We start from the raw sequence: 23,806 nt of genomic DNA, 5'->3' as shown, positions 1-23,806 counted from the left end.
GTACCGAACCGAAAGCACTGTATCGAATGGTTCAATATCGATACGAGTATTGTTGCACCCCTATTATATATATATATATATATATATATATATATATATATATATATATATATATATATATATATATATATATATATATATATATATATACTTCAAGCTTGGGTCCTCTACCAGAGGCCTGGGAGTTTGAGGGTTCTGTGCAGTATCGTAGTTCCTAGGACTCCGCTACTCTAGACAGAGATCTCAGATGCTGTTCCTGGGATCTGCTGGAGGCACTCGTCTAGCTTATGAGTCACTGCACCTAGTGCTCCTATTACCACTGGGAGCATTGTTACATTTGCCCTCCACAGCTTCTCAAGCTCTTCTCTATGCCCTTGGTATTTCTCAAGTTTCACATGTTCCTTCTTCCTTATGTTGCTGTCATTCGGAATTGCTACATCTATCAGTACGGCCATCTTCTTCTGTTTGTCTACCACCACGGACATAGTCCCACAGGATCTTAGCTCGGTCATTCTCTGCCACCCTTGGGGGCCTCTCCCATTTTGACCTCAGGACTTCCATGCCATACTCGGCACAGATGTTTCTGTATGCTATGTGGTACTGTGGTACTGACACTCACCAGTCCCCGGCCTCCTTCCTTCCGCTTAGCCTACAGCCTCAGGATACTGGAGCTCCCTGGTCTTGATGTCAGTGGCTTCTATCTCCTCATTTGACCAGCTTATTATCCTGGCATGGTATCTGATCACAGGCAGGGCGTAGGTGTTGATAGCCCAGATCTTGTTCTTACTGTTCAGCTGACTCCTCAGGATTTGCCTTACCCTCTGCAGGTACTTGGTGGTTGCAGCTTTCCTATTCATGGTTCCCATTTGCTTGTGGGATCCCCAGGTACTTGTAACTGTCCTCTATCTCTGCAATGTTGCCTTCTGGTAGTTCAATCCCCTCAGTTCTACCTTCCTTCTTTATCATCCGACTACACTTCTCCAGTTTGAATGACATTCCGATGTCATTGCTGTATATCCTGGTGGTGTGCATAAGTGAATCGATGTCTTGTTCATTCTTGGCATACAGCTTGATGTCATCCATGTGGAGGAGGTGGCTGACAACTGCTCCATTCTGTAGTCAGTAGCCAGTCTTGTTAATGATCACACTGAGGGGGTTCAGGCTTAAGCAGAACAGCAGTGGGGACAGAGCATCTCCTTGGTAGATCCAGCACTTGATGCTGACTTGTGCCATGGGCTTGAAGTTGGCCACATGTACACCACATCCCCATCGAGTTCCTGATGAAGGCTCTTAGGGGCCTGTTGATCTTGTATGGTTCTAGGTATTCCAGGATCCAGGTGTGTGGCATAGAGTCATAGGCCTTCTTGTAATCAATCCAGGCAGTGCACAGGTTGGTCAGCATAGATGGACCGCAGACATGAGCGAGACAGATAAATATGAAGGCATGCCTTGGACGTCAGCCGGATCAACAAGGGAATGTCATTCGGACTGGAGAAGTATAGTCAGATGGTAACAAAGAGAGGGAAGGTAGTCAGACCTGAGGGGATCGAACTACCAGAAGGTAACATTGCAGACATAGAGCACAGTTCCAAGTACCTGGAGATCCCACAGGCAAATAGGAATCATGAAGAGGTCACTAGAAAAGTTGCAACCACCAAGTACATGCAGATTCTGTTGATTCTGAAGCTGCAGGTTTTATCTCTCTCCAAACAATATTGACTGAACAAGCAGCAAAAGAAGATCCAAACTACGCTTCACATAAACATCGTCATGAATTCCCTCTTACCTTTGCTGTTTTGCTTCTACCACGATAAAATCACACTTCATGCAGAGCTCTCTCTCTCTCTCTCTCTCTCGCAGTATACTTCAAATCTGTTTTCTGCATTATTTGCTTGCTTATTACGCACAAGTCTACCGTTGTTTACAGCGCTGTCAGCCGCTGTTTTTTTCCTTTTACTTACTTCCGAAAAGAAAGCCTCATTTCTACCGTTCAATAGGCTACTGAACAAATGTAAACTTTTTAAAATTATGCAAAATTGCAAAACGCTTGGCTGTGTCTCTAATAAAACCTCTGCAACTTTGCTCTGCTTCACTTCAGCAGCATCAGCTAATGTTCATATGTTGATTAATAGTTTTCTTTCGTTTTTGATCTACTGCAGAATATTTCTACTGCAGAATATATATTCAGTGACGATACCCAGCCCTTGATCAAACCCTGTACCCGTACCCTTAGGCCTCCTCCTCGATTCAGAGATGGTCTTTCCCTTTTCACGTTAATGGCCTCCTTGACACTGCGCTCAAAGCAGCGTTCCTCCCTGTCCAGGATGTGTATATCCTCATCATTGAAAGAGTGTCCACTGGCCTGTAGGTGTGACTAGACTGCAGAGTCGTGGCCTGGCGAGGTGGTTCTTCTGTGTTGTGCCATCCGCTTCACCAGAGGTTGTTTGGTTTCCCCAATGTATAAATCCTGGCAATCCTCATGGCACTTAACAGCGTACACTATATTTCTCTGTTTGCGTCAGGGGCCCGATCTTTGGGGTGGACCAATTTTTGGCACAACTTGTTTTGGGGTTTAAAATCCACCAGTATTTACAAAAAATGCGTCACTGTTTCGATACTCCTGACACATACAGGATTACTAAGGGTTTTTGCATAGGCAGCGGGCTGTCCTTCTCTCCTGGAATGGCTAGAGCTTTCTTTAGGCTCTTTCTCAGCTTTGACAAATGTCCAGCTGGGATAATCACATTTACTCAGGGCCTTTGTGATGTGATGTTTTCTGCTTCCCTGGTCGCTGGGTCAGTGGGGATGGTGTTTGCTCTATGATGTAGTGTCCTGATGACACCCAGTTTATGCTCCAGTGGATGATGAGAGTCATCCACTGAAGAAGTCACTTGGATTAGTGACAAAACATTTCTTCCACTGAAAATGCTATGTCCAGATGAACAGAATCAACTTTTGGGGATGCATAAACTAATAACAGTAAAGTTTACTGTGACTAACAGCTTGTGAGTTACTATGATAAACTGTGAACTAGAACCACACTATGATGAACCATGAACTAGAACAATACTATGATTAACTAGAATAAGGCTATGATAGTTACCATGAATACACACACAAAACCATGAATGATGAATATTAAGTGCAATAATCTTTTCTGGCATCGTTGTATTTTTACTCAGTTGTATATAGCATTCGTATTCTATTTTTATCTTATTGTATATTTTTATTCTATTTTATTCTACTGTATATAGTATATTATTTTATTCTATTCTGTACAGCTGTGTACTGTATTTATTCTTATTGTATTCAAATTTTTGCGTCATAACTTTTGCACTGTCCACTTCCTGCTGTGACAAAACAAATTTCCCACGTGTGGGACTAATAAAGGTTATCTTATCTTATCTTATCTTACACACTAGAGGAACTATGAAAGAGTCCAGAAATCATGCGCACAGGCTGGCATGTACAAGAGCCGGAGAACCCGATACTCAGTAACTGCTAGTACAGGAACCTCATGGCATGAGATTAAGGTGAAGGCTAGACTGGGGAAAGGGGCTGGGGTGCTCAGAGTCACTGTTACAGAAGAAACAGGTGTCAAGGGGTGTTCCACACGCTGATCCAGGGTGAAACAGACAAATTGTGAACAGTCTCACTTTTTGCAGGTGGCAGCAAAGCCTAGAAGGGTAAGTGGTCCGGGTGAGCTGTGAGTGAGTCCAGAATGGAGATACGAACTGTTCCAGTTCCAGTTCCAGCAGGGAGGCAGGCAGGGGTATAAGCAGTGAAGCTGCCGAGCAGAACAGCGACTGAACAGAGATTTGATTATTGCAGGTTAGAAAATGGCGTCCGGCGAACTTCTGTGAGTAGAAAGGAAAAAACTAGTAAGTATGAGCAACACTATGAAACTCAGACATGAACTGCGACGGCCTACAATAACGGTGGTTAGCAGACCATCTGACGGAGAGTGATTGTAAGCGCTGGTCTTAAAAAGCTGACCGCCAAATTACTCCCAGGTGCAGCCTGTCATGATGCGACAACTCTTCCCAGAGGTGGAATCACCGCCACTGTTGAAAAATACAGCATTCACCCAGACCAGGACAGAAACACTAGCTACTGGTAGATAGAGAAGTAATTCGAGACTGTAAGACCAGACTGAGCAACCTGTGGACTGCCAGGATTGACTAAAAGAAAGCCTATGGCTGAATGCCTCACACTTGGATCCTGGAATGCTTAGAACTATATGAGATCAACAGAACCCTAAGAGCCTTCATCAGGAATATGTGGATATTAACAATAGAAGCCAACTTCAAGCCAATTGTGCAAGTCACCATCAAGTGCAGGATTTACCAAGAAGATACTCAGTCCCCACTACTGTTCTGCAGTCCTAAACCTCCTCAGCCTTATCATTGAAAAGACTTCTGTACTAGAACAAGTACAGAATGGAGCAAATTTTAGCCACCACCTCTACATGGATGACATCAAGCTGTATGCCAGGGGTGAACAAGACATAGTCTCGCTGATCCACACCACTAAGATCTACAGCAACAATATTGGAATGTTCACACTAGAGAAGTGTGGTTGGATGGCAAAGAAAGCAAAAGCAGTCAGAGCTGAGGGGATTGCACTACCAGAAGACAATATTGCAGCAAAGATACTGATAGCTTCCAGACCTCAGGTAGAGGACCCAAGCTGAAAGGATAAAAACACTTGCAGGGCGAGTGGGGAATTTTTTATATATATGCAGACTATATTGCCAAAAGTATTAACTTAGACATCCAAATCGGGTGTTCCAATCAATAAGCGTATTCCAAGAGGATTATGGTGTGCAAATATCCATCAGGGAAAACAAAGCAACTGTGACTATGTACTGACATTTAATACGTATGTGAAAATGAATCTCCTCTGTAATGTGTTTTATTTCATAATGGACCATAGGTTTTAATTTTTGAATGAGGTTAGGAACAATCTTTTTGCATAAGAGTGTGGTGGCTCCTCTCTATCATCTCATTACAGCAGCTGCACCATCAGTTGCAAGCTAAACAAGTCATGTGCTTAACATTTCTCCCTAGAGAGCCCTTTCTGCAAGGCTTTCTAACTATGAGATGTGAGACAGCAGCCTGGGTACATAACTGTAATTCAACAGGTTAAAATAAGAAGCTTGTGATCATAACTTTGTGTATGTGGGACTCTTCCCCCCCCCCCCCCCCCCCCCCCCCCCCACTACAGATTCTTAATCCTTTTCATTGCTCTTTAATGTATTGAGTGGCAGTTTTCATTTTTTAACAGCAGTGCTGCCTGGCTTAATGAAAAGTTGGACAAGCACAGGATCTGGATCAACTGGATCTCTACTGACCAGTGATCATGTGCACTGAAAGTGAACATTTCTGATTTTATTATTTTATATTCTGTGTACTGTTTCAACTTCTAACAGTTTAGTTATAAAGATTAGAGAAAATGGATAAAAATCTATATGTCTTACAATATTTTAAAGTATTTTAAAGTGGGGATAACTGTACAGTTTTATCCACCAGGGATGGGAACATTTAAGAGATTTGATATGTTAAGTCTGACATTTTACTATTAATTTAAAAACATTTAAATCTGATGACAGCAACATGTTTCCAAAACATAGTTGGAGGAACATTCCACAGGCTAAAATCTTAAAAATCTTAAAAGATTAATTAGCAACAGGTCAGTAACATGATTAAGTCTAAAAACAGCATGTCAGAGAGGGGGTGTTTGTCAGAAGTAAAGTCTGGCAGAGGCTCACCAATAACAAGAAAAAAAACAAAACAACACATTTTCTATAGTCTGTGATACAATGCTGTTCCTCATTGTAAAATTATGAAGACTTATAAAATTCAGGAAACATAAGATAACTTTTCCTGGATTTACTTTTGACCTTAATACCTTTTCATCTGCTGATAAGATGGAAAATATTAAGCCATGCGTGGGTCCTTTACTTTAATCATTTATCATTTACTAGGCAAAAAAACAAAAAAACAAATAAAAAAAAGCTGTATCTTTATATTTTGCAGAAATGCATCAGTATTATTTGTGACATTGTTCTGGTATTTGGTTATCTGAGCTGACCAATCGTCCTTAAAGTCTGTTCCCAGTAGAGATATACAATACTTGTCTAGCATTAAGAGAAAGGCTGATGCTGAATTTGATGACAGATGCCTGAGATGTTTATGTCCTGCAACTGTATACCAGTGACATTTCAGGACTTCTCCAAATTTAAATCTCATTACTGGTTACCATAGGGTACACTTCGTGCTTAGTGATAAACTGTGTCAATGTAATGCTATATGAACCTGAAAATCTGAGTGGAAAATATATACTCAGTACATTAATGCAAGTCTCCCAGCACTCTGAGCATAGTGTGACTAAAAGAATGTTCATGGGTCACCTGATCCAACCCTAACTTTGTTTTAAATAAAAGTGTTAAAAGTTTTCAGCTTAATATTCAATTGGAGGTTGTCTGTCTACTGAATCTATACTGGAAACTGGTTCCACAGGAAAGTAGCATGATAGCTGAAGACTCTGCCTTTCATTCAGTGGTTCCAAGAATTAAAGAAAATATAATGAGACAATTTTTTAATTAATTAATTAATTAATTTATTTATTACAGAGGCTCTTCTGATCACAACTAACATTTATGACTATCCAATGATCAGTCAGGGTGAAGTCACTGTCAAGAGCATCAATGATGTGGAGGAGTTCATTGCAACAGATGTAAAATCACATTTCATGTTTATCTGCATTCTTGCATTTGGGCACAAATCTCTTTTCTTTTTCAGAATATTTGTTTCTTTCATTTGTGTGAATTTCAGACTGCAATTGACATCTTGGGCTTTACTGCTGATGAGAAAATAAACATCTACAAGCTGACTGGTGCTGTGATGCATCATGGCAACATGAAATTCAAGCAGAAGCAGCGTGAAGAGCAGGCTGAACCAGATGGCACTGAGGGTAACTGGCAAAATAGTAAAATTGTCCTTATGAAGTTTTTTTGTTTATAATTGGGAGGATTGGGACATTAGAGGGAAGTAACATTTGAAGAAATGTACATTAATTAGATATTGTGCTATTTTTCCTCAGAGGCGGACAAGATTGCATATCTCCTGGGCCTGAACTCGGCTGATATGCTGAAAGCTTTGTGCTACCCAAGAGTCAAAGTCGGCAATGAGATGGTGACCAAAGGTCAGACCGTCCCACAGGTAATTTAAATAAATTTTTAATAATGTTATATTAAAGAATTGGACATTATAGCTGTATTCTGGGTTTTGTATCATTATAAATTCTTGTTTGCCAGGTCAACAATGCTGTCTCGGCTCTGTGCAAATCTATCTATGAGAAAATGTTCTTGTGGATGGTTATCCGTATCAATGAGATGCTGGACACAAAGCAGCCCAGACAGTTCTTCATTGGAGTGCTGGATATCGCTGGATTTGAGATCTTCGATGTGAGCACTTGAGACATTTCACCACATATCTCAAACTTTAAAGACTCTATTGCCATGAAGTTAGACATGTTTGTACTATTACAGTTCAACAGCTTGGAGCAACTCTGCATCAACTTCACCAATGAGAAACTGCAACAGTTTTTCAACCATCACATGTTTGTCCTGGAGCAAGAGGAGTACAAGAAAGAAGGCATTCAATGGGAGTTCATTGACTTTGGTATGGACTTGGCTGCCTGCATTGAGCTTATTTAGAAGGTAAACAGCTACTATGGAAGAAATTTACATATGTTGCATATGTTACCTCCCTTGAAATTTTAATATGACATGTGACATTTTCTCAGCCAATGGGCATCTTCTCCATCCTTGAAGAGGAGTGCATGTTCCCCAAGGCCTCTGACACAACGTTCAAGAACAAGCTGCACGATCAGCATCTTGGCAAGACCAAAGCATTTGAGAAGCCAAAGCCTGGAAAGGGCAAGGCTGAGGCACACTTCTCCCTGGTTCACTATGCTGGTACAGTGGACTACAATATCACTGGCTGGCTGGACAAGAACAAGGACCAACTGAATGACTCAGTTGTTCAGCTCTACCAGAAGTCTTCAAACAAACTGCTGGGCTTCCTGTACGCAGCCCATGCTGGAGCTGAAGGTTAGAAACAAAAGTGCTCACAAGCTCGCGTGTCCAGTACAGATAGTATGTATCTGTCTTATAACTATAATGTGCATACTGCAGGCTAAGACTATGCAGTGAAAAATAGTGACAATAATGACAATTACTGTTTATGAAAACAGAGGCTGCTGGGGGTGGCAAGAAAGGTGGGAAGAAGAAGGGTGGTTCCTTCCAGACTTTGTCTGCTCTGTATGTATAGATTTACATTTTAGAAAAACAAAATTAAATGCTCTTTTTAAAATATTTTTGACCTATTATCTAATGATGCTGATCTACAGGAGAATCTGGCCAAGCTGATGACCAACTTAAGAAGCACTCATCCTCACTTTGTCCGTTGCCTGATTCCCAATGAGACAAAGACCCCAGGTACCCCACAGTAATATTAACTGTAAAAATGACAGTAGAAAAGATTTGAAACATTATGCATTTCTGACTCTCAGGTCTTATGGAGAACTTCCTGGTCATCCACCAGCTGAGGTGTAACGGTGTACTGGAGGGCATCAGAATGTGCAGAAAGGGTTTCCCCAGCAGAATCCTCTATGGTGACTTCAAGCAGAGGTGACAGCACATTACAATATTGGAAAGGAAAAATGAATTCATTGTTGTTGTAAAGGACAAACTTGAATATGATGGAAGAAAAATCTAAGTAACAACCTGATTCTCTCTTGAAGATACAAAGTGTTGAATGCCAGTGTCATCCCTGAGGGACAGTTCATTGACAACAAGAAAGCTTCAGAGAAGCTGCTTGGCTCCACTGATGTGGATCACACACAGTACATGTTTGGGCACACAAAGGTACACTTTGTTATATTAATAGACATTTAAAAAAAAACTCTCAATATGCACCTATACATATGTTTTCAATGATTAAATAGGTGTTCTTCAAAGCTGGTCTGCTGGGCACTCTTGAGGAGATGAGAGATGAGAAACTGGCTGAGCTGGTGACCATGACTCAGGCTCTCTGCAGAGGATACGTCATGAGGAAAGAGTTTGTGAAGATGATGGAGAGGAGGTAACATTATTATACTAAACTCTATTGTATTCTCTTTTGTATTTCCTTCCTCATAATAAGATCCTTATATACTAAAAGTAAAACTCTCATGTTTGGTTTTTAGAGAATCTATCTTCTCCATCCACTACAACATCCGTTCTTTCATGAATGTCAAGAACTGGCCATGGCTGAAACTGTACTTCAAGATCAAGCCTCTTCTGAAGAGTGCTGAGACTGAGAAGGAGTTGCAGAACATGAAGGAGAACTATGAGAAGATGCAGACAGACCTGGCTGCTGCTCTGGCTAAGAAGAAAGAACTGGAAGAGAAGATGGTCGGCCTGCTGCAGGAGAAGAATGACCTGCAACCTCAAGTTGACAATCTCTCTGATGCTGAAGAAAGGTGTGAGGGGCTCATTAAGAGCAAAATCAGCTCGAGGCCAAACTCAAAGAGACAAGTGAGAGACTGGAGGATGAAGAGGAAATCAATGCTGAGCTGACTGCTAAGAAGAGGAAGCTGGAGGATGAATGCTCTGAGCTGAAGAAGAACATTGATGACTTGGAGCTCACCTTGGCCAAAGTGGAGAAGGAGAAACATGCCACAGAAAACAAGGTTCAATTTATCTATATCTGAGGTCTTTTTTTTTTTTTTTAAATAGACACCTCTAAATTAAAATATATTAATTCTTTCCTGAGATATAGTTGTTAAGTTATATTTAAATACATCCTTTGTACAATTCTTAGGTGAAAAACCTGACAGAGGAGATGGCATCTCAAGATGAGTCAATTGCCAAGTTAACTAAGGAGAAGAAAGCCTTACAAGAGGCCCATCAACAAACACTGGATGATCTCCAGGCAGAGGAGGACAAAGTCAAGACAAAGCTGGAATAGCAAGTTGATGATGTAAGAAAATTATAATCATATTGCTTTTTTAATGGAAAGAGTATTGAATCATTGTCTTTCCAACCACTCAAATCAACTGACATGATTTTATAGCTTGAGGGTTCACTGGAGCAAGAGAAGAAGCTCCGCATGGACCTTGAGAGAGCCAAGAGGAAGCTGGAGGGAGATCTGAAACTGGCCCAGGAATCCATAATGGATCTGGAGAATGACAAGCAGCAGTCTGATGAGAAAATCAAGAAGTAGGGCATTTTTTTGTTTTTGTTAAGAATGTCATTTTGACTCATTGCATTCTAACAATCATACAGACTGTGACAATACAATCTCTGTTGGTTTCTCCATCAAGGAAAGACTTTGAAATCAGCCAACTTCTCAGCAAAATTGAGGATGAACAATCCCTTGGTGCTCAACTTCAGAAAAAGATCAAGGAACTCCAGGTAACACTAATGACCAGTGTTCATAAAGAATATTGTGCATTTTAATTAAAAAAATTACTATTTTAGTTCTCATTAATAAACTTAATTAATTTAGAGCTCGGAGAGCAGATTGACAACCTCCAGTGTGTCAAACAGAAGCTGGAGAAAGAGAAGAGCGAGTACAAGTTGTTACCATTTAAATTTCTCATCCTCTCAGCATTAGACTTTAAAATTGATTTAAACATTAAAGTTGTCCACCTGACATTGACACTGGCTGTTGGCTTCATCGGGTGAAGGCCTCCAGCTCGCACTGGAACGGTTCGCAGTCGAGTGTGAAGCAGCGGGAATGAGGATCAGCACCTCCAAATCTGAGGCCATGGTTCTCAGCCGGAAAAGGGTGGAGTGCCCACTCCAGGTCGGGGATGAGCTCCTGCCCCAAGTGGAGGAGTTCAAGTATCTCGGGGTCTTGTTCGCGAGTGATGGGAGAAGGGAGCCGGAGATCGACAGACAGATTGGGGCTGCAGCTGCACTAATGCAGACGCTGCACCGGTCCATCGTGGTGAAGAGGGAGCTGAGTGTAAAAGCGAAACTCTCAATTTACCGGTCGATCTACGTCCCTACCCTCACCTATGGCCACGAGCTGTGGGTAGTGACCGAAAGAACGAGATCGCGGATACAAGCGGCAGAAATGAGCTTCCTCCGAAGGGTGGCTGGCCTCTCCCTTAGAGATAGGGTGAGAAGTTTGGCCATCCGGGAGGGGCTCAGAGTAGAGCCGCTGCTGCTCCACATCGAAAGGAGCCAGCTGAGGTGGTTCGGGCATCTGACAAGGATGCCCCCTGGGCGCCTCCTGGGTGAGGTGTTCCAGGCATGTCCCACCGGGAGGAGGCCCCGTGGCAGACCCAGGACACGCTGGAGAGATTATATCTCTCAGCTGGCCTGGGAACGCCTTGGTGTTCCCCCGGATAAGCTGGAGGAGGTGGCTGGGGAGAGGGAGGTCTGGGCCTCTTTGCTTAGGCTGCTGCCCCTGCGACCCGGCCTCGGATAAAGCGGATGAAGATGGATGGACCTGACATTGATTGTCTTTTCAACAGGCCAAGAACGCCCTGGCTCATGCTGTTCAGTCAGCACGTCATGACTGTGATCTGCTCAGAGAGCAGTTTGAGGAGGAGCAGGAGGCCAAGGCTGAGCTGCAGTGAGGAATGTCCAAGGCCAACAGTGAGGTGGCTCAGTGGCGATCCAAATATGAGACTGATGCCATCCAGCACACTGAGGAGCTGGAGGAGGCCAAGTAAGTCACCATACTTTCATTGTTTAAATTAGTTTTCAGACTTAAAACCAACCAATTCAGCCTTAATAAAAACAGAATTCTTTTAACAACAGGAAAAAGCTTGCCCAGCGCCTGCAGGAGGCTGAGGAATCCATTGAGGCTGTGAACTCCAAGTGTGCCTCACTGGAGAAGACCAAGCAGAGGCTGCAGGGTGAGGTGGAGGACCTCATGATTGATGTGGAGAGAGCTAATGCTCTGGCTGCCAACCTTGACAAGAAGCAGAGGAACTTTGATAAAGTAAAGTTTAAACATAACCAATATCATCAGAATAATCATACAGGTATAATAACAACCAAGTAATTAACCTACATTAACATAGGTCCTGGCAGAATTTAAGTTCCTAAATTCTTTCTTCCTCAGCTGTCAATAACAGTTTGTTATCTATGCAGACTGAGGAGGACAAGAAGAATGTGGTGAGACTTCAGGATCTGGTGGACAAGCTGCAGTTCAAAGTCAAGGATTACAAGAGACAGGCTGAGGAGGCTGTGAGTAAAATGTTTTGTGATTTTACATATGGAATGCATAACTTTATAAATGACATATATTTAGCATATATGACCAGATATTTTAAAAAACAACAACAACATATTGTCACACTGTACAGGAAGAACAGGCCAACACCCACATGTCCAGACTGAGAAAGGTCCAGCATGAGATGGAGGAAGCTCAGGAGCGTGCTGACATTGCTGAATCTCAGGTCAACAAACTGAGAGCCAAGAGCTGTGATGCTGGAAAGGTAATTCATGTTATTTTTTTTTTTTACAGATAACTTCGCTTTGTTTAATAGAGTTTTTTGATAGAAGTTCTATACATTAATAATTTAATGTGGATTGAAAGTAGAAGACAGTGTAGATATTTTTATGCCCTGTGTAAATTTCAATCCAGCTATATAAATTGAAGATGAGACAAATTCTACAAACGTTTTTAATATATGTTGAATAAGTCTTTTTTATTTCTTCTTTCTTCCAGGGCGAAAGTGCTGAATAATGGACATCCTCTGAAACTTTTTGACGGCATTCATAAAATATGAACTACCTGTTGAATTGACTTCTTATGATGTACTGATTTAATAAACTCTTTGACTATGATTTAATGATATTTATTCAGTATCATTTACTCTGCATTCTGCAAAGGTTCAATTGGAAAATACAATGTTCAACACAGTAGTTTCTTCAGAATTGATGATTTATAGCTACAGGACATTGTCCTTTCATATGGGGACAGTGCTTCTTCTTAGTGTTCTCCCTAGCTTTCAGCATTAGTCATGGCATGGTTAGATTAATATTTTTAAAAAACGAGGTTCATATTAGCACAAATTCAATCAGGCATCATCAAATTAAACTGAAGATGCCTGATTTTGACTTCTTAATTCTATCTATTTACAGTTATAAAAATATTCCTTCAGATACAGCAGTATATAAAGGCTGATAATAAAAGGTCCAAATGTATGTTATTACCAAACTTTGATAAGGACATTAGGTAGAAGTGTCAAAATAAGACCCCACAGTTACAGTAACTTTTGAGAAACGTACATAAAAAAGACAGACTGAAATCTGTAGTTAGCATTTTATAGTTTAATTTTGAGGCAGTTCAAGTGTGGACACAAAGCTATGCCACTGATATAATACTGTTATAAACCTAATATAGCCTCCGTTTATACAGTTAATTCTCTCTAATTCACTAATTTGTTTTGACAACTGTCAGTAAGATTGTCATGCCATACTACATTGCCTTTCAAAAGAAGTGTTGTTGAGCTTTCACGAAGAATAAGCATTACAGAAAGTAAACACAAATTTCTCTTATTATTGCAACACAAAAAAAAGCTACATATTGCATATTTCCCAAGGGTTTCTTCAAACACTTACAGTATGAGCAATACATTCTAAATTGGCAAATTCACAATGCACTATGTCCTTCACACATAAAACCAAAGCATGAGAATGTGATTAAAACACAAGCCACACATTACTGATTAAATCAGCCAACTGCACAGGCACATGGTCAACTTTATTTATATTCCAGAGGTCTCTGACATCTGTTTATGCTTACTGACACATAAGGCCACACTTGCTGTGCTTCTCCCCGGTGTCTGTATTTGGGTCTGCTCCACAAACATGTGCTGTGGCATGCTGGTGGCTTTCTATTTTTAATCATGCAGTAGAGCTTACCTAAACTGAAAATGGGCAGTCATCAAATGAATTATACAGGCCCCTAATAAAATCTGATATCTCCCCCACGGCACATCTCATGCTCAGAAGAAATCTCTATCTATCTATCTATCTATCTATCTATCTATCTATCTATCTATCTATCTATCTATCTATCTATCTATCTATCTATCTATCTATCTATCTATCTATCTATCTATCTATCTATCTAACTACCCTAGATAGATAAAACATGACAAAAAACAGAGGGACACGCAGACAATATATTCATAGGATACAACAGAAATAGGATAAAACAACACATACTGAAGCTAGACTGGAATACTTGACATAGAGACTGGACTACAGATAAATTAACATTCAAAGGCCCAAAGACTGTTACATCTGTCTTCTTCTCATTCACACGTTTAGTTAGTTAGTTAGTTAGTTAGTTAGTTAGTTAGTTAGTTAGTTTGTTTGTTAGTTTGTTTGTTTGTTTGGTTGGTTGGTTGGTTGGTTGGTTCTACTGAATTTTATATTTCTTTTTAGTGTACTTCCAGGTTCTCTTCCATCCACTTCCTATTTTTTCACTACAGATCAAACAGTCATCTACCAACATCATAGTCTATGGCAGGGGTCAGCAACCTTTCACATCCAAAGAGCCATTTGGACCCGGTTTCCACGCAAAAGAAAACACTGGGAGCTGCAAATACATTTTGACATCTAAAATGAAGATAACACTGTATATATTGTTTTTTACCTTTATGCTTTGTGTGAACAACTAAGGTGTGTTGCTTATGAAATCAAAGAAGTGCTACAGAGAAAATTACATTTTATTTATGTAATTACAGTTTTTCTCAGTCGCTTTGGTGCATTTCTCACAACAGAATTGAACTCTCCACCACTACTAAGGCACTTCTCAAAACAATTAGTGCAAACTGCAAAACATGGTGGATAACTTGCAAAAGTGAGTCACTCCATCAAAAAGAAAAGTCAGGTGTCCAAAATAAGTTGTCAATGCATCAACAACAAATCCCTTGAGCAAAACAGACAATACATTCATCAAAAGCAAGTACTGATACCAAACAAAGTGTCAGGGCTGTCACAATTACAAGTCATTAGACCAGCACCTTTGGTCACAAAATCACATGGTCTGAACATGTTCCCATTGTGACGGATGTCTTTGTAGGTGCTTCCCAATGACATGTCAAGTCCGGACCGCATGCATGGCATGTTGAAAACCATAAATTGTAAAGGACAATCAAGACACTCCATATGCACTCTTGATAATATTTAATTGAAACTGTTCACAGCATTGTGCAAACTGGGGAAATACAGTAAATCAAACATTTTACAGCAAACAAACTCACCTAGACAGTAAACCTCACTGCAGTAGTTACGACTCAAAAAAAACAAACTGAAAAACAGACACTGCTGCATATCAATCATTGATATCTAGACGCTCCCGTCTGTCTGCCCACATATTTGCATCAACATCACAGCGTATGTCAGCTCTATCGATGCATCGGGGAAAGTATCTTCTGGAGTGTCGAATCCACCCTCTGCAGGACTCTGCTGTGATGTCATCACAAGCTGCATCCATAGCTGCTAGCAGGGTCATTTGGGTATGTGGATGCCTGTCATATACCTTCCACCTCCAGGAAGAGAAAAACTCCTCAATTGGATTCAGGAATGGACTGTAAGGAGGAAGAAACTCCATAAGCATCCTGTCGTGTGCTGCAAACCACTGCCTGACTACAGCAGAGTGATGGAAGCTTACATTATCCCAAACCACTACATACATTGTCCGATTGTCACCAGGATCATCCCTTCCATTTTGTGGGATCAGGTCCCTATGAAGAGCATCCAGAAAAGCCAACAGGTGTTGTGAATTGTATGCACCAATACGAGGAATATGGGTGTGAACACCATTCTCTGAGATTGCGGCACACATTGTAATATTCCCTCCTCGTTGGCCTGGGACATCAATGGTGGCTCTTTCTCCAATGTGATTTCGTCCACGCCGTCTGCCTTTTGCGAGATTGAATCCCGCTTCGTCAAGATATACAAACATGTGCAGGGGTTCCCTGGCCTCCAACTCCAGGATATGCTTTACAAAGGATGAGAATCAGACAGGTCTGTAATGGTGCATTTGGCAGAACAGATTGTACAGTTGGAATTGTACATAGGATTACAGTAACATGCATAAATGTAGGTTGAGTACATGGCCTAAACTGTTACAGTGAACAGAGGTACATATGCGAACATGTGTTACCTGTACATACTGGTGACGGAGCTCCTTCACTCGATCACTGTTCCGTTCAAATGGCACTCTGTACAATTGCTTCATGGACATTTCATTCCGTCTGAGGACTCTGTCTATGGTGGAAATTGATATTGACTGAATATTTCCGAAGATGGTGTCATCGTTTACGACAGTTCTTTGTATTTCTCTCAGTCTCAAAGCGTTGTTTGCAGCCACCATTGCACAAATTCTTTCCTCTTGCTGCGGAGTCATAAGTGGACCTCTTCCACCTCCTCTAGGTTGTCTGGCAGTCCTTTTTGAGATGCAGATGGGAAAACACACACATGTAAGCGCAAACATGCTTACAGTGATTGTCACAGGACTATCATTCAAAACTCCTTTCTTTACAGCATTACTGTATTGTACCACAGCACACTATGCCACACCTGGGCCAAGTCTGCGCTTCAGTTACAGTACGTCTATGTGTAAGGATCTGTAAGGTCATGTCCTAATGCAAGTCTCCTGTATGACTATGAAAGTGCAGAGCAAATTAGTTTGTGCTGCATACTGTAACTAGATTACGGTGTGCTCACCTGTTTTCCCGACGAAATGTCTGGATGATAGAACTTACAGTAGTTCTCCCAACATTTGGCTGCACCCTTCGACCAGCCTCGGCCATTGTGAGGCCATGGTTTATCACATGATCCACAAGTGTTGCCCTGATTTCGTCAGGAACGTGTCTATGTGGTTGGCCTCTTCTCACCCGGTTTTGTCCTCGTCCTCCACCGATCCTCACTCCTCTTCCACGAGGCTGACGTTCCATGTTCTGCTGTTTTGTAGATTCAGTATGCACCTCATGCCAATCCTGTCTGTTGGTTTACATTACAGTATATATGTACTTGTGGAGTGGGGGATGCTGTGCCGCGGTTCACCTGTGACTGGGTAGGAGAGGCTTTTCATTGGTTGCAAGTAGGAGTGACACACACCAATTTTCATTAGTGTGAGATAAGGTTCACCTGAGACATGTAGTTTATGGAGATTTTCATGGGAACTCCTCCAAAATAGGGTTTTCAAAATGGGTGTATGAATCGTTTGACAAGCTGTTCAGCAATTTTGAGTGCACTGACACAAGCAATGCAATGAAGACTATTAGTTGTAAGGACAATGACTATTCAGCCGGTACAAGTATGAATAATTGTGACATTCATGATGAAAGAAAGGAGATAGTGATGAATAGGAAGTCAAACGTGACCATTCTTTAGATATTTGTACTCACTCAACTGCTTCATGTCCAAAGGCATTTGCCTTTGGACGCAGTGAATGTGAAACCGCCACAGGGTTGTGCCAAAACGACTACATGTTGTGGTGGTTGAACTAACTGTTGTGCAATGTTTAATTCTGTTGTGAGAAATGCACCAAAGCGACTGAGAAAAACTGTAACACATTTTGAACTCTTAAAGAAATATAACAAAAGGAAAGACGCTGAACTAAAATGATCCATGTAGCAAACAAAAACTGTTGTGAGCCGCCACCCTTATATCGCCTTTGGCCTTTTGGAGCCTTGACCTGACTTTTAAAAAATAATTGGGAAAAAAAGCACTATGCTGCTAAAAGATGAAAAATAGATATTTGCAAAATTCTGCCTAAATATGTATTTTACCAGGTTAATGTGTGTGGTCGGGTGCGGTCTGCAATGCCGCTGCAGGGGAGGGGACACACCTGAGCAGCACCCGCAATCACGCCTCGCCGCCTTAACGTCTGTGCTATCTATGCTGTTGTGTTGGTGTGTGTCGGGCTGTGAGCTGAAAAGCTACAGCCGGCTGTATGCATACAGCAACCGTGTGTGAAAAGTGGTCAATAAAGAGATGCTGAAAAGCATCTTCACGCAAACATCGTCAGGTCTGCCGTGGTATCTTTACAATGGAACTTCTGCTCCTGAACCTCTGCGCACAGCCTCTGCAAATCGGGGCTGTAGTCACTTTCATCTTTACGCAGGACAGTAAGCTTTCATCTGTGAGGCGTGAGCAGTGTTTGTTTTTAACATAGTTCATGGTAGAGAACAGCTGCTGACATAACATGGATCCGAAGGGCCATAATTGGCCTACCTGGGGTTGAAAGTCTCGATAAATGCATGGCGTTTTGGCGGGTACACCGGCTTCTGCGAGTGTGACAATTATTTTGAGCGATGAAAAAATAAAAGAATATAATTGTATTTTTATATTTCAATATCACAATAATCTTCCAATTTAGAACTACAAGTTAAAAAAGAACTAACATAAATAAAATACACTTCAGCTAAATACTTCTAATTTATTTTCCCAAACCACACGGAGCCGCACTATAAGGAGCCGCAGGTTGCCGACCCCTGGTCTATGGAGACTTCTGCCTGACTTAATCTGTCAGCCTGTCCATCACCTTTGCAAACAAGGATCCTACTCTCTTGGCATTCTATAATATGCTTACTCCAGACACAGTCCAGCCCTTTCTGACATTCTCTATACTTCTCCATCAACACTCTTAAACAATCTGGCTAAAAAAATCCAATACCCTCTTTCCTAGATATCTTTTTACCTTCACAGATTTGTCATCTGAGTTAACTGCTGCATTTGAAAGAGTGTCCACTGGCCTGTAAGTCTAAATAGACTGCAGAGTGCCTCAGGGAAACGTAGAGCAGCACACATGATGGTAAGCAGATATTGATTTCCAGACTTTGCTCTCAGTAGTGGTCCAACACAGTCTTTTTTTTTTTTTTTTTTTGCCTGTCCCATTTGGTTCTTTAGCCATCAGAATTGTTGTCTGAAGACCAACAAGAATACCCAATGGATTTACTTTGCCAAATGGATCATTGTGGCATTGCCGTATTGGTCCATTTGGTCGATCTTTGTTTTTATTATTTATTATATTTTATTTTCAGATGTTACAGACGGGACAGACATGAGTGAGGGATAGGAAAGGGAGAAAGAAAGAGGAAGGAAAGGAAAAACAGAAGGGGAGAGGGACAGTGAGAAAGGGGGGGAGAAAAAAAATAAAAATCTCCTGGATCACCTGTTGAGAGAAGAATAGAAAACAAGCAAAAAAAAACAAAGCATCATACTAAACACAACACCATCGCATTAATCTAGCTAAGTGTAAACAGCAGTAAATACTAAATATTCAATGTTGTTGTGCAGCACGCAGGACAGATGTGCTTCGAGGTAGCAGCCAAGAAAGGTGTAATTTGGGTCTACGAGCAGTGAACACCCGTGTGCATACCTGTGTGGATCAGCGCGCTTGTATTCCAAAGGTTTCTCCATGTAACGATCTGCTAGGGAGTGTGGGGGGGCCACAGCCCCGTCCTCCGGGGTGTGAAGCAGGTATGGAGGAGATCAAAACTCCAGACATCCAGAGGCCCCCAGAACACAAGAGACCATGGAAGACCAACAGAGGGGCAGCCACGCCACTGTTCCAGTAAGAGCTGAGGAGAGTCCCAGATGAGGGTTCACTCAGCAGCCGCGGAGCAGAAGCCAGGGGGAGTTGCAGTGACGCGCCCATGAGCTCCGCCGGCCCCCAGCTGTGCCTGAGTGACCAAGCCCCAGGCCGAGAGGCCGGGGGCACCCCACCTCCGAAGGGGCCCAAGCGAGCCCCAGGCTCCAGGCCCCGATAAGCGGCCGCCAAGGAGTGAGCCGGTGTGTACCTGGACGCTCACCCCCAGACACAAAGAACCACCAACGCACCGACACCTGAGGGAGTCCGCCACCGGCGGGGGAAGTGGTGGTGGGTGGAGATAGGCCTCCAAACCTTGGAGGGCCTAAGGTGTCCCCAGAGAGGTGGCGTCTGATACCCAGCCTGACATATAGACACAGACATACAGGCACACACAGACACAAACATCCATCCCCCCCCCCCCATGCTCTCATATGCACTCACTCCACACTCAACCAACGTGGAGACAGACATAAAGAGACGCTGTACACACGATCACACTCCCCAAGCGTACTCTACAAACCGGGTCTAGGTACCCTTGCCCCTGGAGGGGGGAACTGCACCCAGACCCAGGTGGTGTTACCCTTTTCCCTGCGGTGGGGAGAGGCAGACCACCCCGACTCCGTAGCAGCAGGGAGGCCCCACACCCCAGACCGCAGTCGGACGGCCAACTCCTCCTAGCCCTCCCGCTCCAGCAGGCCGCAGAGAACGGGGGTGGGAGAAGACTCCAAACCTCCCTCCACCCGCTCATTGTAGTGTTGATGCATGTGTGTTCTAAGGTGCAATTAAAACCCAGGAGGGCATGGAGTGGTCCAACACAGTCTACTATGACATGGTCATGTTCAAATGGCTGATCCACTACAGGAATAGGACATAATGGAGCTAAGTGTATCCCCTGATTTGGTTTACCAGCAGTATGGTAAACCAAATTGACAAAACTTTGAAACATCATGCTTCATACCAGGCTAAAAAAAAATGCTTTAATCAAACCCAGTACGTTTTTGTGACACACTTCCAGACCACTGGCATGAGCCAGGGACAAGACTTTATGTCTATATATGGTTGGCATAACAATCTGTTTAACTGCACTTTCTGCAACTGATGGAGACCACTCATGCATTAAAACATCTTGTTTTATAATATAGGCTTGTTGGTCTTTATTGGGTTAATCAGCACTTACCACACGATTGAAACAGCTTTGTAATGTTTCGTCAGCTTGTAGGGCTGAGAACAAGTGTTTTCTGGTCAAGGGGAGCGATGTGTTCTTCAAGGCCCCTGAGGCTCCTCTGGCTCTACCTTATCTAGAAGCAACAAAACATTGTATTCCTCAGTTTAAAGTTTACCCTCCTCTGAAAATTAGGAAATCTGGAAGGAAGTCTGAAGAAGTCTGTGGTCTTCTGATTTAGGAGATTGTCTAAAACCTCCAGACATGAAAGTACTAAACTTCCAGCAATGTCATTCCCCATTAACATGGCCACACCATCTATTGGTAAGGCAGGGAAAATGGCAACAGGGAAAAATCCTGTAACTATGTCTGATTTTATATAGACTTTGTGAACTGGCCTGGGAACGTAGCCCAGCTCTATCCCATGCAGAACAGAGTTGAAACCACAGGTACTCTCTGCTGAAAAAGGTATGACGCTAGAGAGAATGACAATATGGGATCCTCCAGTGTCCCAAAATACTTACTGGTTTCCGATCAGGGGGATCAGATGTCAGTGACACCAATCCATCAAAAATGAAAGGTTCAAAACAAGGGTCAGGAATCTTATCACCACAACCAAGGACCTCATTGCGGGACTCTGTTAGAAATTTGACTGTGTTTTTCAAGCTTGGCCACCTTCTGTTTATTCAAATACAAAACAACATGCTCAGGGATGCAGTTTTCAAAGTCTTCCAGAAGCATTAATTCACATAGGGAGTCATAATCATTGGCTTTTGATGCAAGACACCACTTATCAAAGATGATTCCCTTCTCTCTGGCAAATCCCAAATAAGTTTGATCACAAGGTTTCCTCTGTTGTCGAAACTTCTGTCTATAAGCTTCAGGGACCAACTCATAAGCCTGCAAGACATCTGCTTTAACACTGATAATTTAGACTGTCTTTTAAAGGAAGAATGGCCACCACCATTTGAGCTTTACCAGAAAGTTTGCACTGAACAAAAGGAGCCAAATATCACTAGGCCACTGCAAAGCACCAGCAATGCATTCAAATGCTGCAAAATATGAGTCAACTTCAGCTTCTCTAAAAGCTGGCACTAGGCTGCTGACATCAAATGCTGTAGCAGACATGGGGGTAGAACCCACAGAGTCAGCAGAGGCTGGGACTCCATCTCAAGCTTGCGCAGCTTTACTGCTTTGTCTGCCTCTATCTCCAGCCACCTAATTTCAAGCTCCAGCTGAGCTCGCCTGGCCTGGCCATTTTCTTCAGCCTCCAAATGGAGACATAACAACACTTTTAGCCAAGCTCCATCTTGGCCTTTTGAAGTCCTAGAAGACAGTGGATCATAGCTAGGGAGTGTACAAGCTGTCTTCCCCCACTCATCCACCTCACCATCCACACTGTGACCATCTTTATGGTCCTCTTGAAACAAGGCAGCTTGGCTTGGCACAATAGAATCCTCAGGCAGATCAGGTGCTTGAATCAAACCAGCTTCCATCAACTTGGCTACTACTAGAGCTTTTAAATCACTTTTAAGGACTGGTGTTGGGACCTGCAACTTAAAGTGGTCCACAATGTGCAGCAAATCCCACTCGTGGCAATTATTAAGATGTTCAAAAGACGGAGCTGCTAAAAAGCATGCCAAACAAAATATAGCCAACATAGCACTTGAACACTAATGAAAAGACTACCCTAAGCCAAAAACATTTTCAGCTCCAGACACAGGGACCCTGTTTGTGTCTCCTGGACGAGCCCCCACTTATGTTAGGAGTCCTAGAGGTCAGAGAAGGTAACATAAAAGATAGTGTCATGATGGTAAGATTAAAAGGCTGTTATATTACCAAACCAACAAACAACCAATACCAAACCACTTTTCTAGTAAAGCGTGTGTGTCTAACTACTTAAAAGAAAATAATAGAATAATAATAATAGTTAGAAAGACTTTCTAACTAAACTGACTAACAGAAAAACAAATAAAACAAAACACAGGGGAGGAGCAAAACCCAAACGGCTTTCACTTCAGGTTTCAAACAGTAGAAATCAAAATTAACCTTTCAGGCTTCAGTAAAACTAACATTATATAAGTAAATCTCACAATTGAGTCAGGCTTCCACAAAGAAAACTCAAAGACAAAAGCAATACGGGGCAACTGCACACTGTTCCTCAGCCTTTTAAAGGTGCAGGTGTGACCAATCAGTTGCTAATTGGTCTGCCTCACTTCTTCTTTAAAGCCAGGGGCTGTAACATTGTATAATTCTCCTCTCAACCCTGTGGATGGGTTAGGGTTAGTACTGTTAATACTGTTCATACTCATCTTGTAGTCAAGCATCTGATTGCTGCTGCTGTGGTGTAGATCAGAGGGTTGGTTTCAATGATGGTCACAGTAGGGATTGTACGTAGTGCTGCATTCACATCTTAAACCTTCAGAGGGTACCTCACGTAGTCTTGGTAACCGGCAACAGAGGCTGCTCTTGCACTCAACATTCCTTCTTCCACCATACTTAGGGGGTGATGATATCTCCCTCATGACCTGGCTGCCCCTTGCCGTAGCAGTTGTGTGGTATTACCTTGTCGATCTCTAGCAACCCCTTCCTCTGGGGTTACTTGCATAGTAACATTTCAACAGTGCCCTGTTCTCTTACCCACTCTGGTGAGGAGTCAAACCACCAATTAGAATTTTTTTGGTGTGTAGGGGTGGACATATAATGCGTTAATTGCACTTAATTTATTTGAAAATGCGTAAAAAAATATTAACACATTTAATCACACTTTGCATTCGAATGTGCATAGTTTTGAGCACTGTAGCACCTTACGGTACCATCTAAATGCAAAACATGTTGCAGCAAGCATAGAAACTGTTGGAGCTGTTAGCACTAGCAATTCGAGTTCCAACAAAAGGTGTTGGCATATGGAACGCCAGGACTGCCATAATGAATTAATTAAATGCACCATTAAATAATTAATTAAATGTGGCAATAATTAATTAATTAAATGTGGCAATAATTAATTAAAATGTGAAAT

At 42.2% G+C, this 23,806-nt stretch overlaps 1 pseudogene across 1 annotated transcript; it reads left to right on the top strand.

The window, feature by feature from the left end:
• Positions 1-4,468: 4,468 nt before the first annotated feature.
• LOC147332796 (myosin heavy chain, fast skeletal muscle-like) lies at positions 4,469-12,138 on the top strand (annotated as a pseudogene). Its single transcript, XR_015128955.1, has 19 exons — positions 4,469-4,577; positions 6,635-6,738; positions 6,837-6,975; positions 7,105-7,223; positions 7,319-7,468; positions 7,553-7,723; positions 7,810-8,116; positions 8,260-8,330; positions 8,416-8,503; positions 8,578-8,695; positions 8,809-8,932; positions 9,013-9,149; positions 9,253-9,738; positions 9,870-10,028; positions 10,122-10,267; positions 10,372-10,462; positions 11,533-11,729; positions 11,822-12,005; positions 12,088-12,138. The product of XR_015128955.1 is annotated as a myosin heavy chain, fast skeletal muscle-like (transcript).
• The last annotated feature ends 11,668 nt before the right edge of the window (positions 12,139-23,806 follow it).

This window comes from Aulonocara sp. 'chitande type north' Nkhata Bay, linkage group LG4, assembly GCF_057382095.1.
Source record: "Aulonocara sp. 'chitande type north' Nkhata Bay isolate Kocher_YH1m ecotype deep benthic linkage group LG4, A_spYH_male_GT1.1, whole genome shotgun sequence".
Lineage (NCBI taxonomy): Eukaryota > Metazoa > Chordata > Actinopteri > Cichliformes > Cichlidae > Aulonocara > Aulonocara sp. 'chitande type north' Nkhata Bay.
Note: the sequence above shows the minus strand (reverse complement) of the source record. Positions and strands in the feature narration are given on the sequence as shown.